We start from the raw sequence: 22688 nt of genomic DNA, 5'->3' as shown, positions 1-22688 counted from the left end.
CTGTAATTTGGATATGGTGCCACAAGGTGGCAGTGGTATTTCAGTCCGTCAGACTGAACTCTAGGACTAGACTCCAGGAGGGCAAATGTAAGCATATAGAAGACTCCCCCATCAAACCAGCTTAAAACTCAGAAGCTGCCCTGGAGTTCTTCAGAAGCTCTCCTCTCCCAACACCACCATGAAATGCTGAAAATATTGTGTTTTTAATGAGTATATCAGAGGATGCTCATGAATAAACCATCCTGACAAATCCCAGGGCCAATCTTTCATGAGATTTCAAGAAAAGTGTCTTTGCTCGACTGTGTGAAATCACCCTGGGCTGCTTATCTCACACTGGCAGAAGTGTTCGGCTCCAGTCACAGGTGGCCTATTTCCTTTCACTCGGGATGATAGAGATAAGTAAAGAAAATGCCTTAGTTTGTCTTCTTCCTTCCCCAGTGCTCTCTGCTTCCTGCCTGATTACACAAAGAGAGCATCAGCTGAATGTCCAGTCGTCTTCCCAGAGGTAAAGCCCAACGGATTGGACTCTAATTTTGTTATCCCAAATCAGAAGGAAAAAAATATATGGTCTCCCTTGCCTGTTTTTAGTTTCTTGACCCCTATTAGTCTTTCCAAGAAAAAATGATAATCAGCCAAGTATTTGATTGCTAACCAACAATCGCTTTTATTTGAAATATTAGTAATAATGATAAATATTCCTGATGGACTTACTCTGTGCTAGATCCTTTTCTAAAAACTTTACATATACAATTTATGTCTATGTTTTACCTGTATAAATAGTAAGGGAACTTACTGTGCATGCCTCTAAGCATTTGACAAATATTAATTCATTTAATTTTTTATAATGCTCTTATGATGTGGGTATTATGATATTTTATAAGAACACTGATTCCAAACAGTTTAAGTAAATTGCCCAAGCTCACATGGTTAGTAGTCAGCAGAATCAAGCTCTAAGCCCATGCCATCTAGCTCCAAATCACAGTCTTAACTACTTTATTATGCTGCTTTTGGCGTGTCATTAATGCTTTGAAAAGCTTCTGGTTATAAAGTGCTTCCAATATACAAATCACTGTGCTGTTTCCTTGAAGAACATATCCATCAAGAAAGACTACTTTGAGTTGTTGAAGCAAACAACCCCAAATCTCCATGTTTTGAATGATCAAAAACTTATTTCATGCACATACTATACATCCTTCTCATGATATTGTAAACAGTAGGAATTCTCATTTCAGGATTTAAGGTAATAGAGCTTTCATTATCTAAAATCACAGACAATGAAAGAGAATGTGATAAATCACACACACTGGTTTCTACAGATTCACCCGGTGCTTTGCATGAGTTCCAAACTCTTCTCATTTCCTAAAGTAAGTTATAGACTCACATCTTACTTCACAGGTCATGAAGTGCAACCTCCATCATTTGCCTGGAAGGAGAAAATTCAGTGTTGCAGAACATTAATGGCTTTCACAGAGAATTGATATTCCTTAAGCAGACTAAAATAAATTTAACATATTTTAAAAGCAGGCAGAACCAGATGACTGAGTAGAGGAACCCAATGCCTGCCCCTCCCACAAAGGACCAAAATAATAGATAAGCAAGCACATCCTGCTGAAGTTTCTAGGGGAGCGCGCTGGGGTAGAGCAGAGGGGTAGAGACCCTCAGGAGTTTGCAGAGTCAGGATGGCTACCCAAAACAAATTCTCCCAGGTCTTCCAACCTGTCTTCAGAGTCAGGAAGAGCTCAGAATCAAAATAGAATTCTCCTGAAAGGAAAAGGACAATCAAAAGATACCCTGCAGGGCTGGGATTATGGCTCAGTGGTTGAGCGCTCGCTTAGCACGGGCGAGACCCGGGTTCATTCTCAGCACCACATAAAAATAAAAATAAAGGCATTGTATTGTGTCCATCTCCAAAAATGATATATTCTCTCTCTCTCTCTCTCTCTCTCTCTCTCTCTCTCTCTCTCTCTCCCCGCCCCCCCCTTAAAAAAAAAGATACCCTGCACTCTCCCCTTAAAACTTCAATACATTTGTACAGCAGTGTGGTGGCACATTTATAATCCCAGTGACTCTGGTTGCTGAGGCAGGAAGATGGCATGTTTGAGGCTAACCTGGGCAATTCAGGGAGACTCTGTCTCAAAATTAAAAAAAAAAATTAAAATGGCTCAGTTGGCCAAGTTTAATCCCAGTACCAAAAGTTAATAGTAATAATATTAAGTTTAGACACCTATGATCTTTGCTGCTAGGCTATCCTGCAATCTGGCATCCTCTGAACCCAAGCTCAGGGGTTGTCCAAGTGCACATAGTTGGACTGCTCCAAAGAAAGAGACCACATTGTGTCCACACCCTCCTTGACCCAAGAGGCTGCTGTATGATGCCATCTTGATGTGAAAGTCAGTGCTAGAGTGTGTGCTATTCTGGGCATAAATAAGTACTTCCTGCATCACCCCATGTTTCAGGCTGTACCACAACTGTACTGTGCTAACACAAGTAGTTGTAGTGCCCTGACTCTGGCTGTGGAGAACCTAGACCCCAGGGAATAGCCAAGACCCTGCTCCAGAGCCCAAATGGCACCATATCCCCAATGGAATGGGAGATCCTGGGTGGTAGGAAGAAAACAACATGACCTCAAGAACCAGCTAACCATTCAGGCTCAGGAGCCTGCAGCTACTCTGTTTCAGTGCAGAGGAGACCACACACCACTCAATGGAGACCAGCCAGCCCCCGACCAGACCCTCCAGCAGGGAGGTCACATTTGACCCAGAAGAGACTAGTCTCTGCATCCTTGTGGTGTTCTGCAACCCCACCACAAGCGGGGAGGCAACCCTTGACCCAGTGGAGCAGTGGCACAGACACCTGTAGCCTCGAGCACTGAGGCACTCACAATTATTGCTGACATAGGCTACAGATGAAGACGCTGCATGGACCTGGAACCAAATCCACACATCCTACCCAACCAGCACGTTAGCATGCATCTATACATAGAAAAGTCTTTCCCTGTGAAAGTTTCTCTATTAGATGAAGGGAGATGAATGCTCCACCAGATGTTCCACCAGACAAGGGAAAGCCTACAGGGTACATGGGGCGTCATTAAGCAAACAAAGTGTCCACATTGTTTGTGTTCTAGGGGGATAAGAGACAGAGAAAAGCACAGAAAGATGACTTAATGAAGCAATATCTGAACACTTTCCAAGTCCTGGTAAGGATATGGACATCCAAGACATAAAAATTAAAGGCTCAATGAGAATCAACCCAAAGAGATATTCTCCAAAGCACATTATAATCAAGTTTTAAAAATCAAAGACAAAGATAGAATGCTAAAAATAGCAACAACAACAACAAAATGTTAGGCCATAATTAAGGAAATCCCCATAAGATAGACAACAGATTTCTCAACAGAAAAGTTGCAGGCCAGGAAAAAATGGGCTAATATATTCAGAGTGCTGAAAGAAGAAAACTGACACTCAGGACTACTTACATCTAGTATAGCGATCCTTCAGAAATTTCCCAGACAAGCCAAAGCTAAGGGCATGTATCACTACTAGATCAGGCCTAAGAATGCTTAAGGAATGCTTCCACAGAAAAAGAGAGAATAATAATTATATGATGAGAACCTGGGAAGGCACAAAACTCATTGATAGAGGCAAATTCATAATCAATTTCCAAATTCTCCCTTATTGCAACAGGGATATATAAAAACTCTTGAATGTCTAGTCAGAAGTCAAAATATCAATGATAACCATAACTGTAAGAAGATGTTAAGAAATATACAATATTAAAGAATGGATATTAAACTAACAAAATCACAAATTTGGGGGGAAAACAAAAGTTTAAAGTATTTGAATACAACTGCAGTTATCAGCTTAAAATAGCCTTTTACAGCTATAAGATTGCTTTATTCAAGTCCCAGAGTAACCACAAAGAAAATAATTATAGCATATAAGCTAGTGATAAAGACAAAGAAACCAAATATAATCATGAAAGAAACCTAGCAAACCACAAACACAGAAAAGAGATGAGAAAAGTAATAGAAGATGTGGAATTACCAGGAAAGGGGAAACAAAATGACAGAGAAGCACTGAACTTTCAATAAAACACTGAAATGTAAATGGATTAAATTCTCTAATTCAATGACATGGAGAAAGAAAAAAATGCAAATAAATAAAAATAGAGATAAAAAAGGAGACATTTCAACTCAAACTATAGAAATACAAAAGACAGTGACTATTATAAGCAACTGTGTGCCCACAAGTTGGAAAATCCACCTCCAATGTAGGTGCTCCTATAGGAATCATCTTAGTGTGGGTTCCAACACACCTCAAGCTGGTACAACAAACGGATGGCCTCTTTTCCTCACCAGATCAATCTCATCTCCCACCCAAGAATTTCACCTTAATTCCTAGGAAAAACACTAAGAACTGACCTGATCCCACCCTTGTAAGTGAACCTCTGACCAAAGACACATGGGGGGTCTGTGGCTACCTTCTTCCCCTGTTCCCCATGGATGAACTTTCTCAGCCAGTCCTTGGAGGGATAAACACTTCTTGGGGAATGGTCCCATGGCCCCAACACAGAGCTGTGCCATGCTCTGGTCAACTTAAAACGATATCCTCCCTTGAGCTCTCCACCCTCCTGCCTAGCTCCCCTTCCCTTCCCTTTATTCCTGTCCCTAAAGAAAAAAACAATAAAGTGAACTCTTCATCTGAAACTGCTTTGTGGAGAACCCAGACACAAACAGCATCTCAAACATTGTTGCAAGTAATATCTTTTTTGATAAAGATATGTATCATTTTGATACAGAGAACTAAATATGTCTTTGGAAGTGCACAGTTCAGTGGGTTTTAGTATATTTACAGAGTCATGCAACCGTCACCGTTAACCAAAGGTCCAATAAAATTCACTCCACATTCTCAACCACTAAACCTAGTTCTGTCTGTATGGATTTGCCTGTTCTCGACATTTCTCGTAAATGGAATCATGTATATATGATCTTTTGAGTCTGGCTTCTTCCCCTAGCCCAGTATTTTCAACACCCTTCCGTTCTGTAGCCGTTATCCCTGCTCAGTTTCTTTTTATTACCAAACAGCATCGCACTGTAAGAATACCTCACATTTTTCTTATTTGTTCATTTGTTGACAGACATTTAGATCATTTCCAATTTTGAGCTATTATGAGCAATGCTACTATGAACTTTCACGTACAAATGATTTTTTAACATGTAAAATTTTGATCTCCTAATTTTCTCCAGCTTTTCCCATCTTAGTAAATAACACTGTTATCTAATTGCCCAGAACAAAAACTTAATTTCTTTCTTCATCATTAATTTCTTCATTCAATCTCTCACCAGGTTCAGTCAGCTCTGCCTTTGAAATTTACCTCAGATGATCCATCAGCCAGCAGTCTGATCAACTTCCTCTGTACCCTAGGCCACCGTCATGCCTTTCTCACTGGTCTTCTTTCTTCCACTTTGACTGCTCCAAAGACCTAAATATTAGCTACAGTGACCTTTGCAAAGTGTGCTTTCTTCTAGTTAAAAAGTCGTCAATGACTTCATCTTGTTTGGGGTTGGGGAAGTCAAGCATTTTACTTAAGTCCTGTTCCTGTCTAACTGGCCAGCATCACCTCATATGACATGCTCCCTTCCTACTATAGACCTCCGGATGATCTTCTTCGCCATCCCTGCTCCTGGCTAGAGTGCCCCGAAAGGCAGCATTGTCTCTTCAGCATCTTGTGTGGTGTCTGACTGATACACAGTTGCAACTCACTAAGATAGTTTGACACATGAATAGATTGGGTTTTTCATGAAGGATGCACATGGTTTCCATTGGTGGGGGAAAGGTATGTGTAAAGAAGACTCATCAATGGCAAAGGCACCACAGTAATGCCTGCATTTGTTTGGGGATTGGTAAGCTGATTCTTTAGATAAAGAACTGAGCATATGTGGGAATGTGAAGAGAGATGTTTGGCAAATGAGTGCTCAAGTGAAAAAAGGGTTGAACTTGATGCATAGATGTGTATGTGGGACATAGATAGAAAGCAGTTACTAAAGGATTTAATTGAGGAAAGGATGTGATCAGCCCGGGGCTCAGCATAGTGAATGTTACTAGGGAAGCACCACAGATTAGTGTTCTATTACAGTCATCAATTCAAAAACAGTCTAGACTCTGGGTTACACAGGTAGCGTTAAAATGTGAATAAGAAAACAGATGTTATCAAAATTTTGAAAGAAGAATGTATAGCACTAAATAGATAACAACAAGATGGAAAGAAAGAAACCCAATGAGTCACCCAGCTACCTGGGTAAAAAGTACTTCTGTTAGTAGTAATGGAGAAGTTAGGAGAGGATTAAAGTAAAGAGGTTACCTATGCCAAGAGTATTATAAGTAAATATGTGTGGAAATAAAATTTTTTTAAAAAAACACCTTGGGGGAATAAAAGCTAAATGTAATGATCAGGATTTCATGTCTTCAAGGAAAGCTTAAGGCAAAGTCAGATCAAGGAAAAGCCTGGGAACACAGCACTGGAGATGCCTGTTTTCCAGGGATCTGGGGAACAAGAGATGTCAGGGGAGTCAGTACAGAAGTCAGAGAAGGCAAAAGCGTCAAGACAGTGAGACCACCAGAAGTCCTAAGAGTGGACACTCAAGGTTGAGAGAGCCCCACCACTTAATGCCCACAGAAGGAGGAGGATGCAGGTGAGATTCTCACTGAATTGGCCAGTATGCTTTATTGATGTTTTTTGAGAAAAGAAAAATCAGTAAAGGCGGGAAGAATCTGTACTTCAAATGATTAATTGTACCACTGATAAAAAGAAAAGAATAACAAATGTAGACTATCCTTCACAGAGGTTTATCCAAAAAAAGGAAGAAAAATAATGAGAAAACAGCTCCCAGCGTAGAAGGATCAAAGGTAGTTTTCTGAGTTATTTTTTCTTTTTCTTTTTTTGGTTTTTGTTTGTTGGTTGGTTTTTACAGCACTGAGGATCAACCCCAGGGCCTTGTGCATTCTAGGCAAGCCTTTTACTACTGAGCTGTATTCCCATTCCAAGAATAATTTCTGTTATTTGGAGTTTTTGGTAAAGAGATTTTGAACATTGGAGCTGAAGGAAATTCCAGTCCAGCTCCCTTCTGATTTTATACACAAGGAGAGTGAGATATAGGAAAGAAAGCAGAGTGTTCAAGTCTCATTGTCAGTGCTGATTTGAGACTAAAAGCAAGGTGCCTTGAGACCTTGTCCATTCCAGACTCGAATACAATCAATGGCTCAGGTTAAAAAAAAAAACAAAATGGATTTCTTTCCTGCACCATAACTCCTGTGAGACTCTTAGGTAGCCTCCATGACCCTGCATCTTGGTGTTCATACCCTTGAGAAATACCTTCTCATGCATGGGGGTGGAGGGCTGTAAGTTGCTTCTAATGCTAGACCCTGCTGAAGGTGATGTCAATCTGTGCCTACGTTACGTACAATTGCAGCATCTGTCTTTTTCCCCTGATGGTTTTTATAGAGCCAATAACCATGCTGTAGAGACCCAAATGAGCCAGCATCCAGCCTGCAGGCCACAGTAACAATAACAAAACCAAAGCCCTTGGGCAACAGGCTACAAGATATTGGGTCCCACCAAAGACCATGTGAGCCTCAGAGTGGATCCTTCACACTCAAGCCTTGGGATGAGCCGCACCCCCCACGGATGCCCTGAAGCTCTACCCAGAAGCTAAGATGATAAATGGGTGATATTTTAAGCCACTGTGGTGATACTGCCACACAGGTATCAAAAACAAATATACACACACGCACATTCATCTCTAATCCTATCAGCTCTGAAAATATATATCTCAAATCTGCTCAAGCCTCTCCATCTCCACTGTCACCAGTGACCCACAGACATAATGCTTTGCTTCCTACACTGCTTGGACCTTGAGGCAAATAACTCTTTTGTATGCTGCTTGGCACAAAGAAGGGCACAAGCCAGCTCACCCATCAGCTCTAGGCTATCAGCATGGCCTCAGCCCATCTGTCTCAGCAGTCCTAACAGTGCCCAGGCCTGTTTGCTTTCTGTCTTTGAGGAATTCCCTGTTTCTGCTGTCTTCTGATGGCAATCTTTATTTTTCCAGGGTTTCTATGATTTATTCTTCTCAAGGGACTCATCTTTTCCATGATTTCTAGGGATGTGGAGAGGGAGTCGGAGGTTGGCACCTCTGCCCTGTCAACCATCATGGTACAATATCCTATCCAAGGGAATATTTAAGATATTGTGTTGCCTCCCCCAATACCCATTTATAGACATTTTTTTCCTGGAACTAAAGTCTGGCAGGGGCTTTTTTAAAATAATATTTCTTGTAAGTACTATGCAGCCACTATAAATTACATTTATGAAGCGTATTTAATGGTGTTGCCAAATGCTCATACTATGACAAGTGATAAGACAGTATAGAAACTGTATATTGAGGCTTTGTTCTCCTTGAGGTAAGATGTTCTGCAGTGTGAATGAATGCTATCCATATTAAAATAGAAAAGAGACTGAGAAAAGTTCTTGAGAGAGTGCCAGGAGATCAAGATAGACAAAGTAGAGAGACAGAGGAAAAAAAAAAAAAAAAAACTGGATACACAGAGAAAGAAACTAAATAAAACTGGTGAGGTACAGGAAGGCTTCCTGGAGCAGGACACTGTGGAGATCAGTGACAGTGACTGGGAGCCCAGTGTCTAAGATTGGATTCCCTGATGATCTCATAGCTGTGTCATAGTGGGTGATTGGGAATGTTTCTGTGCAAAGGCACAGGATGCCCAGTTGCTATCGAGATGCCCCTCCATGTTAGAGTCTTATCCGCCTTGACCTTATTCTCAGGCACAGCAGCTCCTGGGAATGAAGGATCTTCCTTGCTAAGATGACCACAATGTTTCCCCAGTTCTGCTGCTCCTGAATCTGCCGGGGAATCAGTTACTTTGAACAATGGACTTTCTTGAGAGCTGCATAAGGCTCCTAACATTGCACATTGCTGAGGAAATAACTGCACACTGTTGCTAGCTCTGTAACTTTCCTAAATACAAAGAATAATGCTTGCATAGTCTTTAATCTGATTTAGAGACATACTTAATAAATATTGCTGGTGTAATTCTTTAGACCTGCTTCTCCATCAGAGAGCAGCGCTCCATCTGACTCCAGCTGTTTTGTCTTCAAGATCTGCGTGTGTGACTTTGTATTTCTTCCAATCTCCCAACACCCCTCACTGGAACCTGCTAGTTTGGCTGTGCTGGTCACACAGGACCCAGGGAGCTGATTTTGAAAGCTGAGCAGGAAGAACCCAAGAGAAACAAGCAAAGGAATGGCAGGTCGAAGGAGTCACGGAGAAAGAAGGAGAGAAGAATCCAATGTTCACATCATAAAGCCTGGAATACACAAGAGTTCAATAAGCATTTTAATTGTTAATAAATAACTAACAAAATCAGGAAAGTAGAATAAATTCATTATTTAAATGAATTCATTATCGTAGCATTTTTACAGCAGTGAAACATTCAGGGCCCACGGGAACTCTTGGAAACCTCGCCTGTGGTGCATGCGAGTCTCTCTGCTGCCCTCTGTTGACAGTAACTATCACCTGCAGGGCTCGGAGCAGCCAGGGAACAGGGCAGCCTCCCAGGAGTCAGATGCAAAATCTTCCAAGTCTCCTAACTTTGAAGCCAAACTCTATCGCAATCCCAGTGTCTTCAGAGGGATAGTATAGACTGAGACCAGAGTGGTACCATAAACTGCTACTCTCAAAAGAAAATTGAGAAAATTGTACTGGGTACCTTCGATTGAACTTAACACCGTCTCTATTCACCTGTCAGGGCACAGGCTGTCCCAGAACGAACCTCCTGTTGATGCCTTTGCTGTGCCCATTCCTCAGTTTTACCAGTAAGAAACATGACATGGGCTTCAGGGAGGAACTGAGAGGCATCTGTTGGCTCATTCTATACCAAGAATATCTGTTTCCCCAGTCTCACAAGCAAAGAAAGATCTGTTTTTAAGCAGGTTTGGAGGCTCTTAAAATTCACAAAACAGTGGAGTCTATATTTCTCTTTACAGTAGTTGGTCTTGAAATTCAATGTGGTCTTCCATGTACATATCAACAGGACACAGTTTTGTCAGCACACCATAATTATATTTTTAAAAGTCTGAATTTCTCCTCCACCAGACCTGATGCTCTTTATAAAATTGAAGTTTGAGAGTCAGAATGGTGTGAAAAGAATTTCAAAATAATTAATGAACAAATAATGACCTTACCTAAAGAATCATTAAAAGATTATTTTAAAAATTTTACTCTTATTATTCAAGAAAAAATAGTCATCCAATGTACTTATTTGACATTCTTTTCACACAAGGTACTTCTTTCTTACTCACCGTTGAGATTACGAAGGTTAAAGGACATTGACACCACCTAGAGGTATGGTGGTAAAATGCCTGTCTAGCATGTATCAGATCCTGGGTTCAATCCCAAGACTGGCAAAAAAAAAAAAAAAAAAAAAAAAATTAAATTACATAGACACAAGACTGTCTTAGGACTGTTCTGATAGACAAGATAGTATAGATTTCACAATTAGTGCACTAACAATAAACAAAACTTATTTTTTCCTAAATATTTAATATGTCTTGTGCTTCTCTAAGTATTTTATATGCATCATTTCTTCTAATCATCACAAAGTTTATGTGAGGTATCTACTGTTGTTATTCTCATGTTAAAATTGAGGGCACTGAGGCCCAGAGAATGAAGTAATTCATCCAGGTTCACACAGCTCTTAAGTGTCAGGGACACTAAGTGAACCCAGGCAGTCCATGTGAATGACAAGAATACATGTTAGAATAAATAATCATCTAATCAAATAATACTTTAGAACAAAGTCAAGGTTAAACTTGAATCAAATCATATGAATCAGTAGATCCTTTTTTATTGTGATGTTATTTCACTTTTTAATAACAGTGATTCAAAAAGAAGACATAGAAGATAGTGATGATGGGTTCCTGAGCTAGTCCTAGTAACAAATGGGGTTGGAGTTGCCACAAAATGTTGGGCTATCTCCAAAACTAAATTAAATTGGTGCACAATGGCCCATAGATAAAACTGAATCATGGAGCAAGCAAGGAGGCATGAAAACAATAGCCCTATTTTACTATGCAACTTTCTCGGTAGAAGCATTTGTTTACTACTTGCTGATCAGTAATCATGCACAGCTCCCATGGAGGGCAACTTTGCACTATCTAGCAAAATCGCACATGCATTTCGTTTTTGACTCAGAGGTTTCCGGTGTATATCCCAAAGATGCAATGGCAAAAATTAGTACTGACATCTGCAGGAAACCATTATTCAGAAAGGTAAAAAATTTGAAACAGCTCATGTATCCATCAAAGGTAGACTGACTTATGGTACCGCCACATGCTGTGGTAGTGGTCAGTTCTAAACTGGATGGGGACACTGTATATGTAGTTACAGGAAATTATATCCAGAATTTAATAAGCAAAAGAAATGTATAAAAATATTCTTTGATTAGTGTGACAGTTTGGATTATACTACAGGTTGAGTAGGGAAGAGGGATGTGCAAATATTATTCATATTTGCTTATAATTTGTAAGAGAAACTGTGGAAAGGTAAATCAAAAACTCAACAAATAGTATCTAGTAGGGGAAAAGTGAAGAAAATGGAACAGACAGGTTATTACCTTGATTTATGTTTTGACTGGACTCATGAAAAAATTGTAACAAATTTTAAAAATTAAATCAGAAGGAAAGGGCAATTTAAAAATAGAAGGTTTTTGAATATGGAATAGTGATTAATAGGATGGGAAGGGTGTGGGATACGGTGGATAAGGGGAGGTTGGATTTGATCAGGTCAGCTGTACATATATGGAAATACCTCACTGAACCTCATTAATATGTACAATTAATTTGTACCAATTAAAATTACAAATAAAAGGCTGTTTTGAAAAACAAAAAGCAACATAGCACAAATGATTCTTAATGTCAAGCCAGTGGCATAACAACTCAAAGAAATTTTCAACTACAATTTTAACTACAATTTGGATTCTGTATCCTTAGAGGTATAATATTCTAAGATGAAAATAAATATAGAGAAACTATACTACACTCAGTAACTGATCATAACGATATTTGTTCTGTTATTTTGAAATTATCATAGGTTATATGATAATATAAGTGTAAAAACTGATTTTCCAGCTTAAGGAAGGAAAAAAATGTTTAATAGTCAAAAATGTTAAGCAAAACCATTTCAAATTTGTATCATAAATATCACAAAAGATTCATTGTTTTTCTTTTTTTTAAAAAAAATACAGATTTCCTGGCTCTGTCTGGTGAAAACATCTTCAGTGACAGATCAGTAGCAAAGAAAGCCAATCATATCCCAAATCATGTACTCTTTGTAGCATTTTCTGTCAGAAGCAAAGAGTTCCTTAGGGAACTGACTGGGTCCAGGTCTGGAGCAAGAAAAGCAAAACCCAAGCCTGAGAACTGTCCAAGACCACTAGGCTGACAGCAGAGAAACAGAAGCCCACCTGGAAGCCCCCTGGCCAAACTTGGGACAATATGAACACAAGAAGAAAAATAAAAATGGTTGAAAACAAAGTCAACTCTTTTAAAATTTTTCACGATTTTAGATGATATGCAAATGAATGTTCTGGTCACATTTGGAGGTTGTCAGGGCTCCAAATTATTTTGGGGGAAATTGATAAAGCATTTTCCTTCTCTATCTTATAAAAACTCAATTCAAGAATTCAGAAACAATTGATGAGTGGAAGTCTTCATAGAATGACCTAATAAGTACAGTAGGAAGATATAAATAGAAAATAAAGAGATAATTCCTAATCATAACACCTAAAGAAATCCTAGACCTTGCCAATGATCACTGACTGGTGCCAAAACTACTAAGTAAAAAGTTGATGTCAACTGCACAGGGTGGCCACGAAGTCTGGAAGTGTAGATTTTATTTTCTTACTGCATATTGCAATGTGGCATCACTGAAATGCAATGCCAGTAGCACACCCTCCAACAAGTTGTGACAATTTGGACTGTCTGCCACAAAGCCTAATGTCCTATGGGGGTCAACCCTGCCCCAGTTGGCAATCACTATTTAAAACCTCATTACCATTTTATAGCAAATGTAGGGTACATAAGGGCAATTACATGGAACATGAAAAATCAGGTAAATCCAGAATTGGTCATCACCCACCACTTTCCATTGGCAACAGAGCCCTTTAGGCATCTGACCCGTTTGTCCAGAATGTCCCCTTGATTGGCTTCCTAGGGCCCTATCCTGTTCCCGTGTGCTAACTTTGTGTTTTCCCAGCCTCCATCAATGAGATCAAGTTTGTGAGCACACTTGGGTTCATTGGAGAAGTATGGACCACATTGGTCACAAAGGAGGAAGGAGACACAGGGAAGAAAAGGAAGCCAGTGAGGGACGCACTATTAGGCTACAGGGGAAAGAGCCGAAGGAACATCCCTGAGAATCACCTCTGGGTCGTAATCTACCAGCTTTCTGGTGTCACTGACTGTGGACTGTGCCCTAGCACATGAGTGTCCTGGCACTGCCCCTGACCACTGAGGAGAAGTGCTTGGGCTCGGAGATTACAGACGCCAGCCGCTGGAGCTATGCCAGAGTGTAATATGGGAACGTCTGAAATGTAACATAAAGTGTTTTAGATTTGTTTTAAAATACTGAAGAAAAACTTAAAGATTAAGATAGGCAAAACGATATAGACAAGTCTTGATAATTATTGAAGTGGTGATGGCTACAAAACTTTTATAATTGGTTTCTCTGGTTTTCTGTAACTTTGAATATTTTTCATAATAAAATTTAATAAAAATAATAGTACTATCTGGACTTTTTAAGAGAATCCTTGACTTCTGCGAGTCCCATCTTTTCTTTTTGATTTGCCCTCAATATGGAGATATTGAGACTGTCTACACCTTCATCAGCCCCTAGCCCATTTTATTTTTATTTTGAGACAGTTTAGTTTTTCACATCAATAATAATAAAACATACATAATTTCACATTTTTATGCTGATCACAGAATTTGAATCTTATTGAAATAAGATTGTGCTTTTATTGTGGCTCAACCGAAATATAACATGCTTATAAAACTACTTACATGAAAACAAATATAAACAGTAAACAAAAAAAATAAACTGAGAGATAATCATTTATGTTTATAACTTAGATGGCCATGCCAAAAAAAAAAAATGCTAAAGGAAATTTAGAATATTCAGCACCAAAAGGTGAGCTCCATAATCCATTAACAACTATTAAATGCCCACAGCCTCCCTCTGAAAGATCAAGACCAACCGCAGCCCTGGAAGTAAGAGAGCAGGTTAGCCACACTGCAGAGCAGGGACAGTGTGGGCCACCTGGGACAAGAAAGAGGAATTGAAACCCATAGTTTTCTAATGACTACAAGGGAATATCCCCTTAAACCGTATTCAGTGCTAACAATGAATAATGAACCCTATGATAATTATTTTAGAAGTCTAACAAAGGTTACTTTCCATCAGCTTTATTTCACAAATATAGTACTAAAGTTAATCTAATGATTAGTCCTCCAGAGTTATCAGAACCCCGGTGTTGGGCAAACCTGTCTTTTACATTCAAGTTTTTGCTACTTTCAGTGTAAGATTCAACAGGGATTTAGGCAGAAGAGCATGACATCGTGTGTTACAAATTCAACACACAGGAAAGATTTCCCATTTTATTTTCCAATGTACACAGAAACCTCCTAAATGTTCTCATAATTAAAAAAAAAACAGGTTAAGCAATGGACAACAAGATATTAGGTTAGGCTTTTTATATATTTTAAATGTACTCTTCAACTCATTCCCTCACTTTCAAAATACTCTTCTAATAAAGGCTGCAAACTTTTCCTTTATTTTCTTTCAAGGAAATATAAAACTTCTTTCCAGTTAAATGTTTGAATAGAGGAGACATTAACAGATGAGCCATCACGTCTGTTTAAACAGGAAGCTAAAATTCATAAGTTCTATAAGACAAGAAATAAAAGAAAATTTTCTTTTTTAATTTTGGTGAAGAGATATTAAATACTGAAGTGAGAAATTATTTAAAATCTTACATGTTTCCTGCAGTATCACAATGGCTTCTAATATCTGCTTCCAGTCCCTTTCATCTTTGCACGCAATTTGCAGTTTTCCAAACACAGTTTTGTAAAACCCTGCATCATTATATTATTTGCCTGTTCAACAGCCTTCATTTCTCATTACTATTAAAATTCTAACTTTTCAGTATCTGATACAGCCCTCAACAATCTGTCCCCAGCCAAATTCTCCAAGCACAGCATCTACTACCTGCTTCCTGTCTATGCACCTGGGAGCCAGAACCATGTCCGTGACCCCGCACGTGCACTGCTCATTCCTACTCTATAACTGATTACTGATTACAGGCCCCTTCTCTAAAATCATGTTTGCCTTTGAGATAGCCCCATTTAAATCAAGATTCAGTTAAATGCCACCTCTTTCGAGAGAGCAACCTTAGGTAGTAAAACCTACGTGGTTTTACCTACCCCTGATCCAATTACCTCTTTGGACCACTATTAGAGCCAATATAACCCCTGCAAGTTTTTTCTTTTCCTTAATTAGATCATGAGCTCATTAAAGCAAAGTTGCAGATGTTTTCCTTAGACCTACCTAGCTGTGGGTTTGCCAAGCTCTAAGGGAGGAGCTTTACCCAACAGGCAGAAAACAACCCACTCCCTGCTTCCCCAGGTGGATACCTTGAATGATTGCTGCCTGGCTGAGTTTGGTGAGACAGGTGGATGAACTTTGGGAAGCTGAGAAAATTATAAATTCACTTACCCCAAAAACAAGTATAAAGGGACATGTCACAGAACAAAGACCCTGGAGGGGAGAAGGGCAGCTGAGCCATCATAGCTGAGGAAGGGAGCACGGAGCCCGCAGAGGAGAAGGATGCAGAGTAGGTGGTGAAGAGGTGAACACACTGGCAACCAGAAGAGACCAACGAGTAATTACATAAGGAGCGGCAACTGGGAGTGGGAGGGAGATGAAAAGCGAAATTTCAGAAACACTAGTTGCAAGGTAGGCCCTGTGGTCCCCTCCCCTTCCTTCTCTATCCTGCTCCTTCACGGTGGAATTTGTGCTGTTTTTCAGGTGTGACAAAGTGGAGGATTAGCTGTAGGGTTAGCCCTGGCTAAGAACAGAGTTGATTCAAGGGAGCCAGTTACAATGTAGCCTGGGTGATTCCAGAATCAAGGGTTTATATTTATATATCCTTTTTCTTGGTTTGTTTTTGGTGTGGGCAAACATGAAGTCCATGCAAAAGCTACATGTTAGCCAACTATATGAAGTTCTTATTTATTCATACTATTAATTTCTTTATCTTTGTAATGTTCCATTTTAAAAGAAACTCGTCATGTATTATTTTAAAACGTAACTTAACTGCAAGAATGAATTAACATTTGTAATCATTTTCCATCTAAGATTGATGTCTCTGAGCAGCTGAATTGCTTTGCAGAGTTGATCCTGGACATAGTCTATTTATATGTGGGTGGGTGGCACTTAACACCAGCAAACAGCATTACTTTTGACTGAGGAATAAAAAATAAATTCCTCAGTCTTTAGTCAGAATCATAATTAAATTAATAGAAATTCAGGACAGTGAGTTATTTCGATTACTATATTTATTTATGCTTTGTGTGCCAAGCATGCTTCAAGATACTGTGAGTGCTGCCTCCCCCGCCCAACCCCGAAAACTCGTTTTCATGTACTAAGCACTCAACTCCAAAATTTCTCCTCTCTTTCCCCATGAAAATTGCATCCTCTCAGAGCCAAGAAAGCACACTTAGGTGTGGACTATAGGATATGGTAGTTGAGAAATGAGTGGAGAATCTGATGAACATGTCAGTTATATGAAATTAATTTATATGACAGTCAAATTTTAAGTGGCAAAATTTCAGTTACAGAGAAAGTATTTGGGGAAAAAAAACTTCAGGACTTTAAAGGACCCTGATCACAACCAAGTTATTACCCCAGGTACAGTAAGGTCAATTCTGATTGTGAACTTTTGGGAGAGAACTCTGCATACTCCATACTCTTCCCCCAATGAGAATTTTGGCTAATAAAGAATACTGTCATATAAAATAGTATACCGGCTTCTACCCTTTGAGGATGCAAAATCTTGCAACTGAAACTTAGGGTGAGACAATAAATCCAAGATCTCACCAAATGCAGTTGAGAATGAATACAAACCATCACATCTTAGCAAAGCTTTGATCATCTATGTAAAGTATATGCTTTGGACACACTGCTCACTATTGTCATCTGAGAGCAAATGCTTTGAAGAAAATAGTTATGAAAGTAATTCCTTGATGGGGACTGGGATTGTGGCTCAGTGGTAGAGCACTTGCCTAGCATGCATGAGGCATGGTTTGATCCCCAGCACCACATAAAAATAAAAATAAATAAAATAAAGGTATTTTTAAAAAAGAAGAAGAAAGTAATTCCTGAGTTGCCTGCAATTGGAAGGCCCCAGGTGCTAGAAACAATTTAAGTAAGTGAAAAGATGGGACACCACAGTTGCTTTACCAGCTGTGACTGTTTATCAGAAAACAGAAACAGAAAATCTACCAGAAAAGAGATAAACAGGCACCTCTTAAAATGAAAAAAAGCTGTCCTTGGTCACTCAATATCAAAGAAGATAATTTCTGGATATAAAGACAAACTGGATTCTTAAGAACGATGCATGAGGCTAATGTTCTGATAGCAACCATTGACTAAAACTTTATCTTTGAGACTTAGCCAGCTTGGAAGTCTGTTGCAGAGAATTCACAGCTAAGACACATTAGTCTGAAAAGCACCTTCTCCCTGATCTGTGACCCAAGGTCATCAGCACCTGCTATACTCCAGCAAGGTCAGGGCTCCCTGAGCAGAAGATAGGAACATGGACATCCCATTGAGGACATTACTAACTAATTGATGAGTTCAAATCCACCGTCCAAAGGGATCACAACAGTAGAAGGAAAGTACATGATCCAATTCAGATGACTAAGGTTCTAAGTCTTCCTAACATGGTCACTTACTGTCCACTGTCTGTATATCCCTAATTGAAAATAATCATTATTATTTAAGAGGACTGTTTGGAGGTTAAATGAGATGACAGGGATGAAATAGCTCTCATACATCATAAAGCACGATTTGTTATAATCAACTACTCATAATTAATGCAAATACTTGTACAAACATAAATGAGCTCTACAATCTGGTAAATCAAATTCCAATTATTTTATGTATTTCAACCCAATTAAAAAACAGTAAATTTGAAATCACATACCAGGGTTTTATATGAGATATAGTATAACATAAAGAGTAACTTTTCTGACAAATTTTGACCATATTAAATTAGATATGAATTATCCAAAGCTAAGAATTTCAAACACTTAAAATCATAAAAATATAGCTTAAAATGAAAGTTGAATCGATGCTTAAAATATTAATAGTAATATTATAATGCAAATGACATAAGCAAATTGAATGAAATTTTTATCATTGAATTAGATAAGCTTTAATAATTGTTTTTATAATATAAAGAGAGAGAGAGGAAGAATAGAAATGGTCTCCGGGGGATTTGTTATTTTCTGTTTTAGGTTGCAATGATAGCATCAAAATGGAAAAAAAATTATACTATGATCTTGCCAGACAATAGCTATTGCACTGTGGTAAGATCTTAGAATTATGCTTTAAGAGGAAAATTAATGAACATTAATGTAGAGCACTTGAAAGCACTTTTAAGTGCAGAAAGGTTAAAGGAACTTGGGCTATTGAGCTTAGCTTTTAAAAACAAGGAGGAAATAACAGTTACCTCCAGATATTTAAGTAGCCATTATAACTACTCCAAGACAATAGAATTAGACATAATTGCAAGCAGTTATAGGCAAATAGATCTCATTTGTTTTCTGAATGGTGAATGAAATTGAAGAAGAGAATGGTCGGCTACTTGAATATTGTTGAAAGAATTTTATTATTAAATGGTCAGAAAGCAAAGGTTACACTACATCACACGTAAAGCCCCTTACAACTCAGATTTTATGATTCTATAGCTTTTCTTTCTTTGATGCTCAATGTAAAGCAAAGGTAATGTGTACAGCTGAAAGATAGCAGTGTTTATATGGTTCTAGTTTGTTTTTCTTAACTATGTAGCTCTACAACTTACAGATTAAATTAGGCTTTAGAGTTAGAAAAAAAGGGAGAGAAAATGTCATCTTACCAACTTAAAATATGATTTTCACACACAAGCACATGCAAAATAAAAACACATCAAATGCATGCAGAGGTCCCTTGCAGACTTTCAGTGCTGAGAGGAGACAGGCAATGTCCTCATTATTGTTAAAAATGAATGATCTGTATATTCCTTTTTCTTAAAAAAACAATAAAACAAGAACTTCTTGGGAGGAATAGGTATACGAATAACACTGCCTCGCTGACTGCCTTTGATTATCTGATTGATGAGACAGAAAAAGACTGCAGATTAGCCTCAGTTTCTTCTGGTCTCTCTCTCTCTCTCTCTCTCTCTCTCTCTCTCTCTCTCTCTATATATATATATATATATATATATATATATATATATTTACATTAATATATATATATATATATATATATATATATATATATATACATCCTGTGCTAGAAGGTTCTCTGTTGCCCCTGATACAGTGAAAGTACTTCTCCAGAGAACTTCTGACTTCCAGTTCTCTGTGACTGGGCATTGTAGAGAGAAGCATTAGAATCCAGTTGTGGGAAGGCTGTATTTTTAAATTAGATTTATAGGTAACACAGATGACATTTTTGTTTTAATCACCATCTAGTGAAAATCTGTCTATTTTTGAAATTAGCTCCAAAGTATGTAATGAGATAAAGACATATGATTAATTATTTGTTTCCAAAAACCTACAGAAGTTATGCCCAAATAACAGGGACACATCACATTATGCAAACTCCTGTTGGCATTGCCCAAGCACACATGTTTACTGGGGAAGCAGAAACATTCCCCAGAAAGGAAAGAAACACATGCTAAATTTAAAAGGAAAGAAGAAAGTAAATTCTTATCAAACATAGAGTGAATTTTGTCCTTTATATGAATAAAATTTCACTGATGGAAAGTTATATATAGTAATCACCTAAACTAAGGAAGCAAAAGTTCACTGCAACTTTGCTATAAATAGATGGAAGGAATACAGCTGGCCTTAAAAACTTTGTTGAAATCTTACCACAAAATAAATTGATTTTTCTACCTATGAAAGGTCTCTTCAAAAAATGAAAATAAAATATTGCACTAAAAAAAGACAGCAAGGCATTTTTAAGTAACTTACTGCAGAAAAAAAAAGAAAACTTTAGAGAATGTACATATTGTGACCTCAGTAAAATTAAATTCATTTAAAACTAGGAAAATTTAAAAATGCAAATAAGATAAAAAGAGAAGATGAGATGAATGGGAAACATTTTTGAGATGAAAGTTGTAATGAAAATGTTCCCAATAGCATAATAAAATATTACTACAAAAAAGTGATAGAATTTATAGTCTTATTGCATATAATGAAGAGCAGAATTAACACAGAAAAAGTCTAAAATATGAAATATGTGCTTGAGAAATACTCTCAAAATATGTAGGTTAAAAAGAAGTTGAAAAAAGTAATGACAGTTGATTCCTGTTTCCTACTGGAGATGAACAGGCACAATATGGTGAAGATGAGAGGGAATCAAAGACACTGAATTTTGAAATTCTGGCTCCAGAATTTTCAAAATTAAAAAAAAAAATGTTGATTACATTAAAAAGTCTAAAGCAGTGGTGGGAAACTCAAATGCCTATAAAAGCTATGCAAGAATGTAAATATCAGAATCATGGTAGATGGAAGGCAATCAAGATTTTTTTGGGGGGGGGCAGTGAACACGTACTCTACCTAATGCTTCTAAAAATCAAAATGTAAAACAAGCATGCAGACCAAAACGCACACATACCAGCTACAATGGGCTTATTGTCTTTCAGGTGTAACCCCTGACCCAAGTTTCTCTTACATTAAGTCCCTTTATTTCTTTCTCAAACACACACACACACACACACACACGCGCACACACATACAATTAAAAATAAATATGAAAAAAATATATGAGCATGTCTCTTTCTAAAACGGCAAGTCAATCAATGAATCTCAAAAAATGTGTTATAAGCCTCTTAAAATATCCATTTGAAAACACAAGGCATATGAAACAAAGGGAAGCAATTTCTTTAAACCAAATGCACAGTTAACATTGAAACATAGAATTTAACTTTCTAGCAGGCTCTATTATATCTGGACTTTAGTTTTAGAATGAAAGAGGCAAAATCTGAAAAGATGCGTGGAATCCAATTCTGCTAACTCTTGTATGATTTGTCATTTTTGGTTTGACCATAAAAGAATATGAAAAGAATTCAGAAAGTATTTGACTGAAAACAGATCAGTTGTATCCAATCCAATAGTGAAACAAAATGGTAGGGATTGCAAACCCAAACAAATGGGGGGGAAAAATGTAACAGTAGTGATAAACACTTACCACAATGTTGGTTCCAAAACCATCTCCTTTTGAAGTGAATGTATGAGACCCCAGTGTTACACAGACCCTTGAAAGGGTTCAGTGATCCAGAACTGAAGGAATCCAGAGTGGCCTCTTCTGCTCTGACCCATTGACCTTGAAAATTTGTAGATAAGAGTTTTAAGGGAACAGAAAAGGAACTCTCTACATCAAAATCTCCAGTAGCTGTTGAAATGTAAACCAGCTACCCTGTTGATTCTAGGAGAAATCATAACTTTTAGGTTCCTGTTTTTAGAGCATCAACCTGAGTATTCTGTAAGGAAACCTAAGTCTAATGTTCTGACTTCCATGGAAAGCGTCCATTTTGGTTTTGTTGATCCCCCAGTTTGGGGCAGCATGGATACTATACACTCTCATACTTGCCAAATTAAGTAATGGCAAGAGCTTGGAAAGTATACTCACTGACCTGAAATTGTTTCAAATGCCACAGAAAACCTGAGCCAGTAGAAATGGCTCCTCCAAAATTCAAGTAGAAATGGCTCCTCCAAAATTCTAGGTAGTCGTTCTTTATCTCATATTTAATATGTTAATCAAAACTGACCCTATATGAAAACACAAAATCTGTTAAATGATACCAGCAGAAATAAAGGTGGCATGTTCAGAATTTCCTTCTAGAAAAGTGAACTCAGTCTCAAGTACTAAAATTTGGAATTTAACTGCTACAAATGGTGACTCTTATATTAGAAAGAATTAGGAAATAATTTGTCACTAGCTAAGACATGACTACAGAACCCTAGGGAAAAAAAAAAGAATAAATCTCTGTACATCTATAATCCATGGACTCCAAAGTGTGGGGCTTGATAGATGTTATGGGCTCAAATGCAACTGAATCTTAAATTTTCATTGACACCAGAGTCAAAGTCCCAGCCAGAGCCCGTCCCCTGGGCTAGCACTTTCATTTCTTCTACTTTTTTTTTTTTTCCTGGAATCATAATTATTGAGCCGAGGTCACATTCCTTAGAGCTCAAACTACAAAACTCCAAACTATAGCCCAAGGAATAACAGTCAAAATCATGCAGAGATGAAATTGCCAAGTCCATAAAAATCCCCCTAGAGAAAA

The sequence above is a fragment of the Callospermophilus lateralis genome, chromosome 10 (genome assembly GCF_048772815.1).
Source record: "Callospermophilus lateralis isolate mCalLat2 chromosome 10, mCalLat2.hap1, whole genome shotgun sequence".
Taxonomy (NCBI): domain Eukaryota; kingdom Metazoa; phylum Chordata; class Mammalia; order Rodentia; family Sciuridae; genus Callospermophilus; species Callospermophilus lateralis.
Note: the sequence above shows the minus strand (reverse complement) of the source record.